General features: G+C 42.8%; 1 protein-coding gene and 1 long non-coding RNA gene across 5 annotated transcripts in view; one reads left to right on the forward strand and one right to left on the reverse strand.

Moving 5' to 3' along the window:
- PRKN (parkin RBR E3 ubiquitin protein ligase) overlaps nt 1–19,950 on the reverse strand; it is a 1,151,747-nt gene that overhangs the window by 353,483 nt on the left and 778,314 nt on the right. The gene's annotated exons all lie outside the window — the stretch shown is intronic.
- On the forward strand, nt 1,820–19,069 carry LOC140697788 (uncharacterized). The gene is made up of 3 exons (XR_012075118.1): nt 1,820–1,900; nt 3,476–3,632; nt 18,279–19,069. It is a non-coding gene; the product is annotated as an uncharacterized lncRNA (long non-coding RNA).

The raw sequence follows: 19,950 nt of genomic DNA on the forward strand, positions 1-19,950 counted from the left end.
ACTCCCCCACACACCACTCTGGTTTGTGTGGGTTCTGTTTTAGAGTTCATACAAAGCACAGTTACACGTTGTTTTTTTGCTTATTTTTTGAAAACCACTCAATAACTTGGCTAATTTCACTTTGCTAATTAATTATTGTCTTTTTTTCTAAGCTGGGTATAATTAATAAGTCTCGAATTGTGATGCTCATAAAAATTATTTTGTGTCTTAAACTTTTAAATCTCCTTGCTAAAGTTTCCAAATAAGCATACCGGGGGCAATGATATGAATAGTGGGTTAAAAAACGCTTGCCTTGGATTGAATCACACTGTGAATTATCACAAAATATTGGGGAAAAAACCCAGTAAAAGTAAGAGGCGTATTAGATATAGGACAGAGAAGCAACAGGGCCCATTTCTATCATACAAACTACCCTAATTAAGTACCTACTGCCAGCTCTGCATACCTTATTTCTAATTCTCATTATTCTCTAGGGAATCTATTAATGAATTAGGAATAATATTAACGTTCCTAGCATTAGGAATGATGACCAAGAGGACGATTCACATGGCCAAGGCCACAAAGCCCAGAGGTCCCCCAACCAGCACTGAATCCTTGTCTTCCTGTTTTTGAAGTCCACGGTCTCTCCATCACTACACTCCTGCCATCTCAGCTTCAAGAATGACGTGTGGGCAGGCATGTTTCACATCCAGTGACTAAATGAGAAACAAGTCTACCTTCCACAGGTGATGCGAGCTCAGGTTTTAGCAAAAGCCAAGTAAGTCCATGGCATTTGAAATCACTCTTGTAATTGCAGTGACGGTGATAATGACAGCAGTAGCCCACATCTGCTGGGAGCTGACCTCATGCCAGACACTGCCCTAAGCACCTTACACAGTCTCAGTGAGTCCCAGGAGTAGACATTAGTATTATGCCCACTTGATAGGTGAGAAAACTGAGGCAGAGAAGGGTTAAGAAAGGTGCCTAATTTCATGCAGCTGTGGAATAGTAGTTGTGGGTAGTTGAACATGCGTATTGGAACATAGTCAGTCTGACTCCAGAGCTCTGATTTTTTAATGCTGGGCACCAACTTTAATGCACATAGAACCCTAAAAAGACATGCCTCATACAGAAGGTACATAACCTCTGCTCCTTCTCTGAAAGGAACTGGTGATTTGCTCAGGGAGACACAAAATAATGAAGCACTGTGCGAGAAACGGAGGCTGAGAGAGGAGACTCTCAGTGGGGACAAGCAAAGTCAGGGCGGACTTCACGGAGGAGGTGGGCCTCCCAGAGTCCTGGAAGGACAAACCATGGTGAGCAAGGCTGAAAGCCTTTCCTAATGGGAAACCCAGGAGAAGAGTCACAGAAAGGGAGTCTGTGAGAGGATGCTGACCTGACCTGATCAGGGGACGGGGTGGGTACAAGAACGAGGGCTGGGCAGGACTGAGCAGCCTGCTGACGCGGCACAAACGAGCATGTGGTGACCTGCGCGGAGGACAGTCTTCTTCTTTTTTGCCATCGGAATGTGAGTGCCTTTCGGGCAGTCCCAGCTGACCACTAAGGACACCTGAGTCTGCAGGCATATGTGCGGCACCTTTAAGAAGCAGTGAAACAGATTTTAGGACCTAGTGGGATCCTGAGTGATGGGGCAGCTCGGTGCACAAGTGTGTGAAGTGGGGCAAAGGTCAGGGAAGGCACAGTGGCCGCTGCCCTGAGAGGTGGGCCTGGCCCTGCAGGAGGGAGCTGGGCGGGCTGGCTCTGGTGCACTCTTGCTGGGTTAGCAAGACGGGTTCAGTGTGGATTCAGTGGCGTGTATTTTCCTAAGTAGGTTTGCCGTTGTAATTTCATTCTGTTTTCACAGGAGTCAGATTGGAGGTGACGGAATCTTAACAAAAGAGTAGGATGAGATTCTTACAAGGTAAGTTCAGTTAGTAGCACCAGGGTGAAATTAATTTCATGATTTTTTTTAAAGTTGTTTTTCTGAATAATACAATAAAATGAGAGAGATGTCAATTTGTGATGGAAGAAATCACTGCACCCCTGGTCCCCTGTCCCTAGCAATTCGTGGGACTGACCACCTGCTTTTGAAGGGAGCACAACAGTTTCTGAGGTACAAGTTGGAATAAAGCTTTCATTACTTGGGGTCTAAAATAAATAAGAAAAATCTAAACATCAATTGTTATTTATTATTTTATTCATTATTTATTCTCTTAGTTCACCAGTTAAGAAAACAAATTATGATTTAATTATTTTCCAAGAATGTCTGCTTACTATTATGCTAAGATATTATTTTTAATTGTTCAATATAAATACCATACTCATTTTCAAAAAAGTGACTACATGAAACACTTTAAGATGATCTGAAGTGCTTAGCTTAGAAAAATAAACAATGATTTTGGCATGCAGAAGAATGTGGTGTCAATTCATCAGTATTAATAAACGACTTTGCAGTATTCTTGATTTTATAATAGTCACAACGTCTAGCCAGATGATTTCCATCTGATGCCAGTGTGCTCTGGCTAAAGAATAGCAAAAAGAAAAACTTTCCTCTTGAAGATCGTAAAAATTGTTTATCCAAAGTTTTATGTTTTGATAAATTGACTAGACATTCTGGTCCAGGGGCTTGGTTTTAGATAAACAAGTAGACTTACTTCCTCAATGTAGCAGTGACCTACCTTTCTTTTCCATAAATCAGGCCAATAAAATCACAGAAAACAAATCTACATCTTATACACATAGGGAAATAGAAATACAGTACAAATAAGGCAAGGGTCCAAGAGCAGAACTGCTAGTACAATGAGAATGGAGAGAAAACACAGGGATTCTTGTGAGGAACACAGGCTTAGATCCTGGCTTGGGCCAATCTTGACTTCAGTAACCAGGTTGCAGCAAAAATAGCACAAAATGAACACCCTACTCAAAGGCTGTGATGCGGAAACCCGATCTGCACTATCCTGGACTTCCCAGGTAAGAGGGGAGGCCCACAGGTGGGCTCGGGATGAGCTAATGTCTGATGTCTCCACACAGGCCTGGCGGGAAGAACAAGTGATCATTGTTTTCCAGTTAACCAGACATAAAGCATGGTCGCTGTGGCCTGGCGTGTATTCATTTAGAATTGTAATACGATTATGCTGAGAGCAGGCATTTTTGCAGATTTCCCTTTGTCTCTGCCTGACAGCAAGGCTGAACCAGAGCCCCTACTCCAGCCTCAAGCTGAGTCTCGGGGTCATCTCCCTTTTCTAGGGGGGAAGAGAGAGGTTTTCATCAGGAGGGCCCGGACTTGCCAAAGAACAAGGCATTCTGGTGCTGAAATGCAGAGAGAGAAACTCGCATTCATCAAGGACTGCCTGAGATCTAGGCACGTCTCCCTGTACATCACAATTCTCTCTGTGAACTAGGTGTTATTATCCTCATTTTACTGATGAAATCATGGACTGAGAGGCCAAGTAATTTCCTAAAGTGGTACCAAGATTTATGTATGTCTCTCTGCCAGCAAAACCCAGGATGCCTTCATTACTTCACACCACTGTCCGTCTGCGCAACTGTAGGAAGCCTTGGGAAGGTTCTCCGAGAGCAGAGCCGCCAAAGCTCTGCTGAAGACACCCGTGAGACCCGGTCATGATGGCAGGAAGAGACCCAGGGACAAGAAGGCAAGTCTTCACTTTACAACTAAGTGGTAATTGGCTGGGTCTACGTCCAGCTTCTCTCCCAGCCTGATGCTCGAACACACACACACACACACACAGAGAAAAGACAAGGAGAAAGGCAGGAAGACAGGGATGGAGGGAAGTCAACCCAGTGAGCCAGTGAGTGGCAACTGCTGGGTGAAAGGAATTTCTACGTGTGTGTTTGTGTGTATATGTGTTTTTGAGTGTATATGTGTGTCTGAGTGTATGTGTGTATCTGTGTGCATGTGCATGAGTGTGTATGAGTGTATCTCTGTATGTGTGTATATCTGTGTGTATGTCTGTATATGTATGTATCTGTGTGCATGTGTATGAGTGTGTATGTGTGTATGAGTGTGTATTTGTGTATGAGTGTGTATGTGTGTATGCGTGTATCTCTGTGCATGTGTGTATGAGTGATGTATGCGTATGCATGTATATATAATGTTGAAGCTGATGTAAGTGACTACCTTAACAAAGGTCTTATCCATAATTATAAATATAACTCTAATCCTCAAATTTTATATGGCAGTATCCTTTTTTTAATCATATTATGGTGAAACACTTTCAGTTGATTTGGAAGCATTCATCAAACACTGCCAGAGGGCTTTCCAGATGCCGCTCTGGCAGAATAAATGCCTGTTGTGTCCATGGCCATTTACTGAGCACCTACTATGTTCTGGACTCTGAAGATTCACACATAAAGACAAGGTCCTTGTCCAGTAACTGCATGCGGCTTGGAACAGAAAAAATTGTGACAAGAATTATGTCACCAGTGCCTGTTCTGTCTTCTAAGATTTCTATAACAGAGACAATGAAAGCTGTAACCGCCTTAGACGTCTACCTGCTTGCCTAGAGACACGACAGAGAAGCTGTCCTGAATTCATACAAAGAAAATGTAATTGAAGTGATATGAGGTTCATTTTTTCTCATCAGGATATTGATTCCTGGGGAAAAAAAACTGCAGAGAGCATGAGAGATCGAGATGGGGACGGGGGAACATCTTGGCTTCAGAGTTGACTCATGAGCCATCGCAGTGTATGAAGCTGCATGAAATTCTGTCATGCTGCCAAAAATTAATGGAAACAATTAACTGCAGAAAACACGTGGGCACAACAATATTAGTAGCGCATAATCCTTCCTAGTTAAGAGGTCCTTACTGGATTACTGCAGAAAAGCTGGGGAGTTCTAATTACCTGTGGAAGTCCCACAAGGTTACTGCAAAACATGGTAATTAGACGGTTGTAATATAAGGTGTTAGCAGGAGATTGAGGATTTGCTCTAAGTACCGTGGTGTTTTCATGGCTATTTACTGAGCAGAGGACCAGAATTTAATGGAATTTGGTGGAATTCTCCCATGACTCTTGTGTGAGCATGTAGTTAACAAAAACGTATCTTAGTATGAGTTCCCTGGCTTTTGTGGAAGTGTGAAAACTCTGATCTTAACTAATATATTGAAGGAACAGAACCTGAATGAGGTGGATTTTGTGGACTTATTTTTGGAATTTACTGTCCTTGTCTTTATGAGGCATTTTATTTGGGTGTATTACCCAGCTTTGAGATCATGACTTCGCCAGGGAGAACCCAGCATTAGCGAGGAAGGGGCTCAGAGCGTCCTTTAGACCTGAGCTAGTATGCATGTGGATCAGTCCACTTTTCCAACAGAGCTGGGATATCCAGACCAACAATTTTCTAAGTTTTGAGGAAGCATCTACCACCCACACATGCATGGAGAGAGAAATTTTATGTTTCAGTGGTAGGCACAATATATTTACTCAGAAATGTTGCTAAATAAAGGGGAGGGCATACCTCAGTGGTAGAGTGCATGCTTAGCATGCCCAAGGTCCTGGGTTCAATCCCCAGCACCTCCCTTAAAGGAAGAAATAAACAGATAGACCTAATTACCCCCCAAAAGAATTCTAATTAACTTTTCAAAAGATTGGTAAATATAAAAATGGATCAGTTGAGTGAAGGAGATATGTCTTTCTTTTCTTTACTTTTTGCCAATCCTGAATCACCCAACTACATGTCTTTGTCTGTGTACTGCGTTTGTGTGCATGAGAATGAAACTCAGACTATAAACCTTCTATGCTCCCAGGGTACAGAACATAAAAGCAATGTAAAGAAAATATTGGCAGAACGTTTTTATCCACGCTTAGATCTGTGCTCCGGAAAACAGCTCATCTTTCCAAAGCGCTTGGTTGGTTGGTGGCCCCTGGGCCAGCGGCCAGGGACCAGGTGCTCCGGCCACGGAGGAAGGAACCCGGCGGTGGACCGCATCTCGGTCCAGGCTGGGGCGCTTGCTGGGCTGTTTGGAGACGGCGTTAATTAAGAGTCCGTCCTCTTCCGCAGGCCCTTCAATGAGGCAAAAGCGAAAGGGGGCTGCGGGGAAGGCGGTGCTGCCAAGTGTGCCGAGAGCCAGATGCTCCTGCGTCCTCCGAGGCCCCTCGCCTCGAAAAGATCCCCCTTCTGCTCGAACACATTTAAGCAGAGGATGAGGCTGGCTGCTCTGCCTTTTAGTCCCAAGCTAAGTGAAAGCTCTCTGTGGCCCTCCCTGCCCGATGGCGCTGCTACCAAGAGGGAAGAGACGGCCGGAAAGAATGATGCCAAAAAGCAGCCGGCCCGCGGGGCCGGAGTCCCTTACACGGTGCAGAGAGATGCGGGGGTTGGCAGCACTGGGGAAGAGGGTGGCTCTTCGCAGCAGGTGTTCAGGAACAGGAGGCTGGCCTGCGGTGCACTCTGATTACGACTTGTTAACCCGGCGGGGTCTACCTGCTCAGGGTGGCGTCGCCGTCCCCGCCTCCGGGGCCCGGCTTCTGTTCCCACCGCATGAAAACTGGGAGACCAGGCACAGGCGCATGTCTTTCTAAACCACAAGGCGCCGGACGTGTATATGTGCAGCTATACACGTGTACATGTAGTGGGACACCATTTACGCGTAAATGTGTAATTAGACATCATTTGTGTACGTTAGGCTATGCATCATTTCAGCGCTTTCAAGGAGGAAGGAAGCGAATTATTTGCAGGATGGGTTTCTAAGAACAGGTGATTCCTGATATATTTTAATGCATTAAAATTTCCACCAAGTCTTTGGCTCCAGCAATCTAAGTTTTATCAAGGCTCCTGGGTCTTGCTGCTCTCTTTCATCTGTACCTTTTATCATCCCAAGGGAACAAGAAAAAAATAAATCCCTTCCTTGTAGTGCTCTGGAACATTCTAGACCCCTCGGAGGAGATGCAGCACTGGATTGGGCCGTGTTTGTAGAAAGAAGGGCTGAGGCTCTCTGGCAACCACAGGCCCCAGGGCCGACCCAGCTCAGATCCTGTCTCTTCTGAGAGCCTCCCTCTCCTGAGCAACCAGCCTGGTTGCATCTCCAAATTCTCATCTGCTCAGTGGTTCCCTCTCCATTATCCATTCTCTCCCCTTCCTTTTCCTTCATCCCTCACTTACAGAAGCTGAAAATTAGACTGCTTTGGAAATCAAAGGAGATAAACTCAACTGATGTTGTCTTTTTAAAAAGCCCACTGTTTCTACATATTTATATAAATGCTGAATTTATATTCTTCCGTGTTTGCATTTCCTTTCTTATGGTAGCTAATTCCTTTCTATAAATTTAAGGAAGGATAGCTTAGTTGATGCAATATAATTTGACTGGCATTCTTTAAGAGGACAATAATAAAAATAGCATATATATAAGTTTTATATATATATATATATGCACACACATATGTGTATAGAAATATATTTTTAGATAGGACAAACTTGTTTTATCTTCTGACTTATAAAGCCTGGAAGTTCTGCTTTTCTTATTACATAGACATGTTGAGAGTTTTTATATCTTAGCAAAATATGCGTTGTAATTTAATTGACTTAGCAACACTATCAAGTAACGCATTTATTCCCCGGGGAAATTTCTTTTCATGCTTTCTATTGGGACTTCTAATTGACTTCTATTCTGAGTAATTGTTGAAACTAATAAGTTGGAAGGGCTGGTGATTTCAAGCAGCTATAAATGAGGCATCAAGGCCTCTTTTTCTCCCTCCCTGCCAAAGCCATAAGTGAGTTCATATTTTAAAATTCAGTATTGAAAATTCTGTCCTTTGAATTGATTCAATGAATGAATCAATAAGTCTGGTATGACCATCATAATGCAAGAAGATTAAGATCCAGGAGCACCAAATATGTAATTATGTTAGAGTTAGTCATTCAAAAGGGGGTGCAACTGTGTTTCACTCGTCAGAGAAACAGCCATCGGAAAAGAGTAAAAACTTGTAAGAAATTCAGACGAGGTCCATTTGAAATTGAAACGCACACATTTGGTTTGACATTAACCATGGAGCTCCCTCACATCATGTATGTGATTTTTTATTTAACTGGTAATGAGCTATCAATACCACAGATAATACATATTAATGAAATGTGTGAAAAAAATTCCAAAGAACCAATTTTAAAACAATGTAAAACATGTAGTTTTAGAATAAATGTCATTTACAGGGGGCTATTTTCTCACCCAAGTCCTAAACTTTTCCTAATCCTGCTCAACACCTGCATGAATGAGGTGAGCAAAGCTCTCTCTAGGTAAGGCCTCTTCTCTGTTTGGTTTCCTCCAGGAAGAAGGACAGAAATGATGCTCTCCTCACGTCTCAGATCAATCACGATTCTATTAGCCAGCTCAGTACCCTGGTACACTCAGTGCCCATCAAATATTAAAGCCTTCCCATTTTAAAAATTCAAATAACAGCTTTGTTTGTTACCTAGCACTAAATCTGTACTACATCACAAATTTATGACTACCTGTAAATTTCACACAGATATTTAAGTTTTAAAATATGTTGATGCTTTTAAAAGTGTGTGAGAACATCAACAAAATTATGCCATCATAAAATAAGAATGATAGCAGCATAAATACTAAAGTCTGGATGTTTATCTGCTGTGTATTCGTGTTAAATAACCCAACTTATGTTTGTTGTGTTCCTACTGTGTGCCTGCAGACACAGTCATCAACACTGAGAGTTCAATGGTGAGCAAGATGACGTGGTTCCTGCCTTCTAAGAGATGGCATCAGATAAACTAACAGATAAATAATTGCGAATTATGACAAGGAGTATAAAAAAGCCAACAGGGAGCTGTGGCCAGGTGCCTGGCTTACATAGTACATGGTTAAGTGAGACTTTCAAAGGCTGAGACTTCGGATGAGAAGGCGTGACGCTCACAGCAGGGGAAGGCTGGGCAGGGGATGGCGGGGAGGAGAGCATGCTCAAAGGTCCCGAAATGGCAGATGGTTCGTCCTGCCTGAACTTGGCTTGTCCAGAAAGGAGGCCAACACGACTGCAGAAGGGCAGGAAAGGGGAAGAGGGAGATGAAAGGGACTTCCAGGTCTCTTTAGGACATTATGAAAAGTTTGTATATTTTTCCCCTATTGAAACAAGAAGCCACTTTGGGACAGGGATATGATCCATTCTGGCTTGTGTGTGGCAAACAGACTGAAATGTACCTGAGAGAGAGAGAGAGAGAGAGAGAGAGAGAGACAGACTGCTTAGTGGATTAGCAGAGTAGTTGAAGAAACAGATGGTAAAGGCTGGGACTAGGGTGGTGGCCCAGAGATGGAGGGAGGTGAAAATGTTTGAGACACTCTGGGAATGGAAATCAACCAGAAGTAGGGGCAGATTATTAGGGTCGGCAGGGGAGGAGCCAGGACTGGTGGGAGCACGGACGGGTCAAAGTGGGGAAGTGTTAGGGGAGGGGCCTGGCAGGCATGTGTGTGTGTGCGTGTGGGCCGGGGTTAGAGTTAAGACTGATTCTGAGATAAACTGAGGTTGAGAGGCTTTTGATGGTTTGGAGAATCTGTGTGCAGCTTCCATGGAGTCGGCTTAGTATGATATTCTGAAGGTCTGAGGAGAGCTCGGGGTGTAAACTGAGAAGTCATGAACACATAGATGCTCTTTTCTTAATCTTATTTTTAAAAAATATTTTAGGGGAAGGTAATTAGGTTCACTTATATTATTATTGTTGTTATTATTATTATTATTATTATTACTATTATCATTATTACTATTATTATTATATGGAGGTACTGGGGATCGAACCCAGGACCCCATGCATGCTAAGCATGTGTTCTGCCTCTGAGCTATACCCTCCCCCTTTAGACGGTCTTTAAAGTGATGCGAATGGGAGCTGGGAGTGAGGTAGAGGAGGAGAAGCCAGGAGAGGGGGCTGGGAAGGAGCTGCCACAGAGGGAGAAGGGACGCTGAGAGGACCCGGGGGCCTGGAGCCCAAAGAAGGCACTTGTCCAGGGGTCCAGTGGTCATTAACTGGCTTCTTCTGTTTAGTGAAACATTCCAGAGCGACGGAGAGACCAAAAGCCAGACTGAAATCAGAGAAGAAATGGCAGGTAAATCAGTGGGGACAGCACGTGACAAGCACACTTAGACTGGCAGATACGCCCGGCTCTGTCCAGCAGCCTTGCACACAGGCACAGGAGAGGTGCACACAGAGGGTCGTGGAAGGTCACACTGCTCACCAGGAGGGAGGGCAGAGTTTGGGGAGGTGATGAAGCTTCAATGACTGAGCAGGAATGACCAGTGAACCCAATGTCATGTGATGAGGAGGGGGAGGAGGTGGTTACGATGAATCACATGAACCTCAGAGCCATTTGGGGCTAAAGAGGGCAACGGTGACCTAGAAGGGAAAAGAGCGGGCTGAAAGGACACCAGCTTTACCTCGGGCCTGGGGCCAGTCGAGAGGGAAAGGGAAAGAGATGCCACTGAGAGGGGAGCTGAGGAAGGATGGGCATTTGTTGGAGGCTGGGGGGTCGGGGTTAGCAGTGGGTGAGAGTGTGGAGGACAGTGGGGCCAAGGAGGAGGAGGCTGGAGGTCAGACCAAAGGGTCCCTGAGGCCAGTTGGAGGGATGGGCCCAGTGGATTCCAGCACCGCCCTCCCACAGTCAGGCCGCAGCTGCTGGCAGTAGTGATCAGCCTGGATTCCTTTTGCTTGTCATCACCTTTTGTGCAAAGATGACAAATACTGTGCTAAAGAATTTCACAATATTCCTTATATTTAGTTCAATGATTTTAGACCCTCAAATTCTTATTTTAATGAAAATACAACTGTGTCAACATTAGATCATAAGGTTTAACCTCTTTGGTGAAAGCTCTGGGCCTTTCCCCACAAACGATATTGAAAATTGTCCCGTCTTCTCAGGTCCCAATTGGGAATCCCTGCTCTAGGGGAGAAACCGTACCAATGTGTCACTGTCGGTGGAGTTAGCTTAGCCGTGAACATTCTTTTCTCCATTTGGGTGGAGGCATGGCTAACAAATCCCAAACACAAAGTATTTTATTGATCACCTTACCCAACCTAAATGTTCTATTGGTTTATTTAATGATAATCTTGAGCAATCAGAGGATGGGAGCATTTTCTCAAGAGGCTAGGGATTCTGTGGCACAAGAGTGTCCACGAGGGCACTTCGGTGATGGAGGGGGTTCGTATCATTATTGGCTATGCTCCCTGCAACAATCCTCATGGTAACACGTTCTTCTCAAAATACTGCACCCGGTGACATTAGCAGGTCCTGTAAAGGAGCAGGGAGCCTCAGCAAAAGAGATGTGGAGGGAAATGTCATTCTTCTTGGCGACCTCTCGTAGGGCAGTAATTACCATCACTCTCAAGAAGTTTTAAAATTGTCATGTTGGGAAGCCCCAATAACCATTATCACAAAGGGGACTTGATCAGAATATAGAAGGATTATACATATACATTCCTATTGTGTGAAAAAAAATATTATATTCCTAACTGATAGTGGGTTGTTGGTAGCATTTTTATATATAGGAGAAAACATATATTTCAAATGGTGTCTCACCGATGCCGAGAAGTATTGAAGTGATTGCTTTTATTATTATATGATAAAAATAGTTAATTGCTTTCATTATGAAACATTGCAAAAGTGGATGCTAGAAGAACACTATTCATAACAATTCAAAGTGAAGCCCCTGGAAGTAAAACAATATTTCTATTATCCAGAATTCCATCATTTAACATTCAATTAATCAAGATTTAGTTGTATCAGAGGCTGTCTGTCTTCACAGCAACCAGTTCAGGGAGAATATCTTTTACAGCAAGTGGACGAGAAACAGAATTTCTCCCCAGACTACCCTTGGTGGCCAGTAGATGGTGGCCCTACATTCCTAGACAAGACGCAGAGGCCATTTACGTGTGAGCCTTGACAAGGGACTCATCAGCAACTGAAACTGAATGATCAGCTGCGTTGAAACAGATAAATGAAAGAGTCAAAGCGCTGAAAAATGATGATACTGATGAAAGGCCAATTGGACAAAAAAGCTAAAGGCTTTTCCGCAGAAATCATAGTTCCCACAAATTAGCTGAAATAAACATTCTACTAGAGAAACTTTCCTATCATCTTAATTTTATTGCCTTTATTGCGCCAATTTTTTTTCTTTAGAACTCTTTTTTATCTGCAAAACCGGAAGAAATACCTTTTAAAACACAAAACTGGGCTTCACATCTTGTGTGGCAAAGTGAGGGCACTGGCTAAAGATCAGAAGACACGGAGACAAGTCCCTGTGTCCTCACTCAGACTTCAAGTCTAAGGCGATAGCAGTGGGGACCTAGAACAGCCCAGACAATTTTGCGAAGGAAGGACCAAGTTGAAGGATCAACACTTCCTCATTTCGGTACTTATTATAAATTGACTAATCAAAACAGTGCATACACTACTGACACAGAGACAAACAGATTGATGGTACAGAACAGAGAGTACAGAAATAGAGCCTCATATTTATGTATAACTGATTTTCAACAAAATGCAGGATTAATTCAGTGAAGGAAAGGTATTCTCTTCACTGAATGGTGTTTGAACAACTGGATATCTATCTATCTACATATAAACTTCGACTCATATTTTGTACCATACACAAAAGATAACTCAAAATACATCAGATCTTAATATAAAATATAAAATGCAAAGCTTCTAGAAGAAAATAAGTGAGAGAACCTTTGCGACTGGTAATTAGACCGAGATTTCTTAGGCACAACACAGTAAGCACGACCCACAAAAGAATAAATTGATAAACTGAACTTCATCAAAATTAAAACCTTTTGTTTCTTGAAAGGCATTTTTAAGAAAACAGAATGATAAGCTGCAGACAGAGACAATATATGCAAATCTTATCTGAAAATACACCTGCATCCAAAATATACAAAGAAGTCTTAAATATTTGTAATAAGAAAATAACCCATTTTTTTAAAGGGAAAAAAGATTTGGACAGACACTTCACCAAAGATAAAATAGCAAATAAGGACATGAAAACATGCTCAACATCATTAGTCAATAGGGCAATACGGCTGCTTAAGACCATGAAGAGATACCACTACCCCCTTGGTAGAACATCCAAACTCAAAAGACTGATTATATCCAGTGTTGAAGAGGATATGGAGCACCTGGAACCCTCATACATTCTTAGTGGGAATGCAAAATGGTACAATGACCCTGGAAAACAGATTTGCAGTTTCTGAAAAATGAAACCCCTAAAATATATTCTAGTCCTTCCACTTCCAGGTATTTGCACGAGAGAAAAAGAAATGTATGCATCTACAAAGACTTGCATAAAATTTCAGAGCAGCTCTGTTTGTAATACTCAGAAACTGGAAACAACCCAAATGTTCATCAACAGTTGAATGGCTGAGCAAATTGTGGTTACATACAATAGAACACAATTCAGCAATAGGAAAGAATAAAGGTTTGACATACACCGCAATGATAAACCTCAACATAATTTTGCTGCACAAAAGAAATCATACAAAAAAGAGTGTATACTATGTAGCAGCATTTACACCAATTGAAAATGTCAACAAGGAATGGAGAGCGATCAGCAGTTGCTCGGGAGAGGGGGTTGGGGGGCAGGGCAGGGGGTGTGGGAGCAGTTCATGGGTGTGCTCCTTACACTGGCCCTGGTGATGGTTCCACTGGTGCAGACATATGTAAAATTCATCATTTAATTAAAATACGGGCATCCTGTATCAGGCCCACTTAGAGAAGAACCCCTCCCATTAGAGATCAGGGAAACCAGATCTCAGAGAAGCGAAATAACTTGCCTGAGGTCACGCGGGGAAGGAGTTGAAATTCAGTCTCACATGTGTCCGAGTACAAACCGTGTCTTTTCCCCACATCCTTCAGCCACCTGCTTCAACCTTTCTAGGCCTCCGTTTCCTCATCTATAAGATCTCTGGGTGGGTAAAGTGATCCCCGAGGCTGCTGTCAAATCTCAAATTCTAGGAGTCCACATGAAGCAGACTGTTTTCGTGGGCAATTTCACTCGTTAAAAAAATCTCTTATTTCAGAAAACACCAAACTTCCTCCAAAGTGCATGATGAGGACAGCAAACATTTCAGTGTGAGCTGGTGGCACCTCTGCTCTGTCCCCATCAGTAACTGCTGTGTAGACTCCCCGGCACATTCTTCACTGTAAAGGATTGTGGCATCACTTCCCTGACCATCCGCTAGAACATTTCCTTTGTTAGCCAGGACGGTAAATGTAAAGGTACTTTTCTGAATGCCTCAGAAAGCACTGAAAAGCCATTAAAAATGCCAGACCAATGAACAACTGTGTCCCATTTACTTCTAATAACCATGACTCCTCGTACCTTCAGTACTTCTTACGCTGCTAACCACTCTAATAACGCTCACGAGCAGTGTGGATTTGCATCACCTACCCTCCCGGTTAGGGTGCATTCACTTCCTACTTCTTTTTTATCCTGTGTATGTTCTATGCCACTAATGTATATCATGTTTCAATTGTCTTTCAATCCACTGATTCATATACATTTAGCTTAACTGCTAGGTCCTGCATGTTGTTTTTCCATTGTTTGGCTTATGTGACCTTATTTCTATCATACGTTACATAGTCAATGGTCATGACATTTCAGACTATATGTCTCCCCTTCCAAGTGTGTTTTCAGGTTTCCTGGATATAGAGATATGTATATCTACGCATAAAACTGGGTTCACTCTCGTAAAGTACGATCAATTAGTTGACCCATGATAGTTCATGAACAGGAGCTTTGTGATAAAATGGAAGGATGTCATGTACTTTCAATGAACGAGGCATAACAGCATAAACATAACGGACTGAACTGCAAATCATGTTTGTCAATCAAATGGCTTTTTGTCTTTCTTCTCTCTAAATACACCCTTTTACCGTACAGCTCATTCTTGGGGAAAAAAAATCCTGCGGTCATAATGTCAAGGGCTAACTTTATTTCTATTTACATGATCCACTTATGAATACCCTTTCCTCCAATTTAATTAGTTAGCGTCACTCACGCTTTAATTGGGAACAGGGAAGACTGAGCTGAATTTGAAAATGATGCCACAATGTCAGAGCAAGTCACATCAATCTCATAACGACACTCCACAGCCAGAGCTCAAGGCAGCACCTGTACATAAATTTGTGTGCTGGAATTGGATTTTTACATTTTTATTTTAATAAAAATGATATCTTTAATAGAATAAAACAACACCTTTAAAGAGGGGAATGATCCACGATTTTCCCTCAATTTCAGTTCTTATACATCAGTTCAGCAAAATCAAAACTCAATGCAAGAGAATGTGAGTTGGAACTCAAGTCCTTTGAGAGTATAAATCATCAAATGTTGCTGATGCCTCTGAATATTTGTGGGTTTCCAGCCCACATCTGCTCGTTTCCACATGGTTGTTGATGATGTGAAAAATCAAGCATTCACTGATGCAGCAAGATTTTCCTTTCAAAACACGTTCTTTGGCCACAAACAACAGGGTGCTTTTGTCTGTGCCATGCTCTTAGCATTCAGTAGTAATTTCAGGAGGACAAATTCCCTTAACACTGAGGCCCGGTCCTACCAAAAGAAATTCTATGGCTTAAATACAGGTTCTAGGGATTTACTCTAATTTAATGTCCTAGTCACAAGGTATTATGGCCATTAAATTTTTTAAGTGGCAGTTTCTTCTTATTTATTTATTGGGGGGCAATTAATTAGGCTTATTTATTTATTTATTTGTTTAAGGGAGGTACTGGGGATTGCACCCAGGACTTCGTGCATGCTAAGCACGCAAGCTACCACTGAGCTATATATGTTGCAACAAAATTGAGTAGGTATTTGCCTCTAATAAATCAATTATTCATTGTCATATTTTTGTGTATGTCTGTTTCCAAATGAGACTGGAGGCTCCCTGAAAGGAGAAAACTATGTCTTTTTCACTTTTACATTTCTATTACCAGACTGTGCGTGGAGCTCAGGAATAACCAAATTGATGAATGGATGGATTTGTGTCACGTGGCACAAAATAACAGCAGACCTTGGTAGAGGTTTGCAAAATGTTCACATGCTGAATGGCAATCATTAGGTTTGCCAGATGTATACATTAAAATCCACAATTTCTAACAGCAGATAATATCAAGATACATGTATAAGGGAACTTAAGAGTAAAATAGATTAGAAGACTGACTAAAACTACAGAATCTTAAACTGACAGTACCATCAGCAACTGACTAGCTGACCCCCCTGACCTGACGAGCAAGGACACTGTCTGGGGTGGTGCAGCAGGGGCCCCGGCTCACACAGACATCTGCGAGCAGAGCTCTGCCCAGAAACAGAGGTGCTAACTCCAGTCCACGGCTCATATTATTTCAGCAATTCAACTGGTATGTACTTGCAAAATGGCTTTTCCTGAGGCGTCATCACTGGGCAAAATGGGGAGCCAAAGAAAGAACAAGATTTAAAGATTGTATTTGAGGTACTTACAATTTAATTGGAGTTAATAAGAATGATTCATATGAAGCAGTTAGAGAATGATTCCAGAGTGGAACAGGAGAGGAGCATCTTGAGGACATGACGTTGGACCTAGGGAGGCAGGTAAGGGACACACGGAGGTCTCTGGAGTCACAGAGAGGATGTAGGTGGGAAATCCAGGCACAAGGACATAGAAAAAGAACTTCTTCGGCCGAGGATTCAAAAGCAAAACAGCACTGATAAAGCAGGGTGCTGAGAGTTAACGAGACAGGAATTCAGGCAGTCAAGGAAGACGTCTAAGCAGATGTGATACTAGATTTCAGATGCAATACGAAGTCACAGTGGGCTTGACCAGAACAGCGACGTGGTGAAAACGGAACCTTGACTGAGCAAACGGACAGTAGTGGGAGGACCTGGGAGCAAGGAAATTGATTTTGAGGTTCCTACAGAATTTGGGAATATGGTAAAGTACCTATGTTGATAGCTACAAAGCTAGAACAGAAGCAGACAAAAAAGACAAAAGCGTGAAAAATATGATTAAGGAAGAATCAAAAGGTATACGTTTGAGTCTTTTAATTCACAAGTTATTTTCAAGCTATTAATGAGGAAATTACAGACTATCTGATGTCATGCTATGCAATAGAAATTTCTGTGATGGTGAAAATGTTCTGTATCTGCTCTAATACGGTAGTTATTAGATATATTTAAATTGTGTTTATGGTCATGAGAAACTGGAATTTAATTTTGTATAACTTCACTTGTAAATTTATATTTAAAGAAGCTCATATGATCAGTGGCTACATACTAGACTGCAAATAATGCCTTCAGTTCACTATAGAGCCATGAAATAAATACCTAAAGAAAAAGAATAAAATTCTACAAGTAATATGTTCTATGTGGTTACACTCTTGTTGCAATTTGCAATATTCTAGAACACAAACTCTTCAACCATTTTACCACCAAGCAATTCCATTACTATTTTCAAATGATTTGTAATTTAATCCATCTATTCAGGCAAGGTCCTAGAAAGGATTTGAGACAGTTGTACAAATATACACAAACATGGTAAGACTGAAGTAGATGAACAGAAGATTGGAGAGAATAGAAAATAGTAAGAGACTCCTAAGGACAAAGATTTGGGCCGGCACATCAAAACCCATGCTGCAAAATGCTACACTTGCTGAAAATACACGGAAGCTCTGATCTGTCTAGTGGCCAAAAGAGGGGAGACATAGTGACCTCTAACAGTTAAATTATGGACATGACAGAGAGTATTCAAGTAATTCAGGAGAACCAATGTTTTTCCTGGACTAAAGTCTGAATATCTTTGAATCAAATGAGTCATGAGTCATGGACCAAGGCACGTGACTCTCTCTTTTGAGTCTGCAGGCGAAGTAAGGATGCACATTCCTGCTCCGGAGTTGGAGAAGCAGAGGAATCTGGTTTACAGCAAGGGAGGAAGGAAGGAAGCAGATGGGCAGAGGCGAAGGAGACAGAGGAGGAGGCTTTCCCACATCTGTCCCTGGGCAACAGGAGACATCTCGTTTTTAATAAGAAACTCTCTTCTCATGTCAGCTGTAGGGGGTTCTGTTCCTGTCAACAGAGGCTTAGCTAGTGCAGAAATTCCTTCTGTGAGTGGACTCCGTGCTAGCAGGCTCCACCCTCAATGGCGGCCCAGCGAGAAGAGATTCTGTATTTGATTCTTGCACTACAAGCAAGTTCAGCCAGACTAATTCACAGAATTCCATTTCATCAGCACTCTCCTGGCTTGCTTTTTCCCTTACAAAGGGAAAAGTGCAATGTTACCCACATTACAATGAATAAAAATTCATTTTCTGTTCGTTTTTAGGATCCCATGACACTCTTCGTGAGAATTTGCAAGTTGCAATCTGAAGATCACTCTGTCACCGCGAGACGAGCTGGCATCCCGTCCAGTCTGCAATGCTCTGCCCACCCCTTCCTGGCCTTTCCCCTCCACCCTGGTCCCTTTGAGTTAGCCTTCCTTCCTCCAGCTCGACCAATCTGATCTTTTAAAAATGCAAACCAGCTCACACCACTTCTCCTGATTTACACTTCAAGGGTTTCGACTTCTCCTGGGGCATTTAAAGTCTTTGTAAAGACCAAAGCCTTTACAGCTACCTCAGGGGCGCTGGCTTGGCCCCGCCCACTCTCTGGTTTCTTCTCACCCTGATCTGGCCACTCCGCTCTGTGCTGCATCCCTCACGCCTGCCTTGTTCCCTCCAGCCTCAGGGTTCTAACAAAGGGGGTTCCTCTTGTCAGTAAGACAGGCAGGGAGGGGGCAGGGCACAGCCATTAAAGCAATGACACAGCGTTTAGCACCAAGATGGCAGAAAATTCAACTCTGAATAGAACTGGAGGCCCAAGATAGTGGGAGATTTGACTCCAGGAGACCTTGAGCTTCATTATGCGCTCACTGTAAATATATTAATATGGTAAATGACACTCCCACAGGCGCCATAACAGTTCCGAGGCTGACCATAAAAGGTCAAAAAGAGGGCAGTTCCTGGGAATCCCTGCCCTGTCCCCAGAGTAGCTGGCACAGTCCTCCCACTTGCTAGCATGTGAAATGACCAAGCTCATAAAAACTAGCAACACTGCACCTGGCGGCCTCTCGCTCCCTCGCCTTTGGAGACGGACTGTCTATGGCGTGTGCACATCTCTGAATAAATCTTCTTTTACGCAACTGTGGCTCGCTCTTGAGTGCTTTCCTGCGCGAAGCCAAGGGCCCTCACCTGGTGGGGCGCGTCTCGGGGGCTCAGCGAGGCCTGGGACACGGCCACCCCCGCGCCCCGTTTCCGGCGCCGTCAGCACCCGTCTCCCTCCCTGCCCCCAGTCCTCCATTTCTCCTGCCTCTTTCCAAAGGCGGTAACCACCCAACCGTGTTTTTGATGACTGTCTGGAACCCATGTGCTGTAAGCTCCGTGAGGGGAACAAGCTCATCTACTCTGTGAACTGCTGTTTTTTCCGACCCAGAGCCTGTGAGGTAGCAGGTGCTCTTTCCCGTGAGATGCCCTGACTGCGAGATCTGCTTCATCTGGGATTCCAAGGGCACACTCGATAAAATACAGAGGCCTATGCAAATGCCTCTGTTTTCACTCACGTGGTATAAATCGCATCTTATTATTCAAACAGGTATCACAGTTCAACTTACTTCTTAAAAATGTGGACATGAATTTTTTTTAATGGAAAGTCAGACCCACTTCTAAGTTAAGAAAAAATTACTTTAAACTATTTGCATAACTTTTTACGAATTCAGTAATTAAATTATCCATTTTTACATGAAATAAAAAGAGCAAAATTATTAGGGTCTTCTTTGTAATATGAATAATTAATATGTGCAACTTTGAAATCGATCTCCTTACAATGGATAATCTCATCAGAAAAATGCATCCTTAAAACAATAGCTAAATGCCTTCAAGTGCACTTTGAATTAAATCCCTCAGGCATCAAAATAGCTCCGCAGTCTTTTCTACAATAGTGTGCCAAACGTTCTGAAACAT

This window comes from Vicugna pacos, chromosome 8 (genome assembly GCF_048564905.1).
Source record: "Vicugna pacos chromosome 8, VicPac4, whole genome shotgun sequence".
Lineage (NCBI taxonomy): Eukaryota > Metazoa > Chordata > Mammalia > Artiodactyla > Camelidae > Vicugna > Vicugna pacos.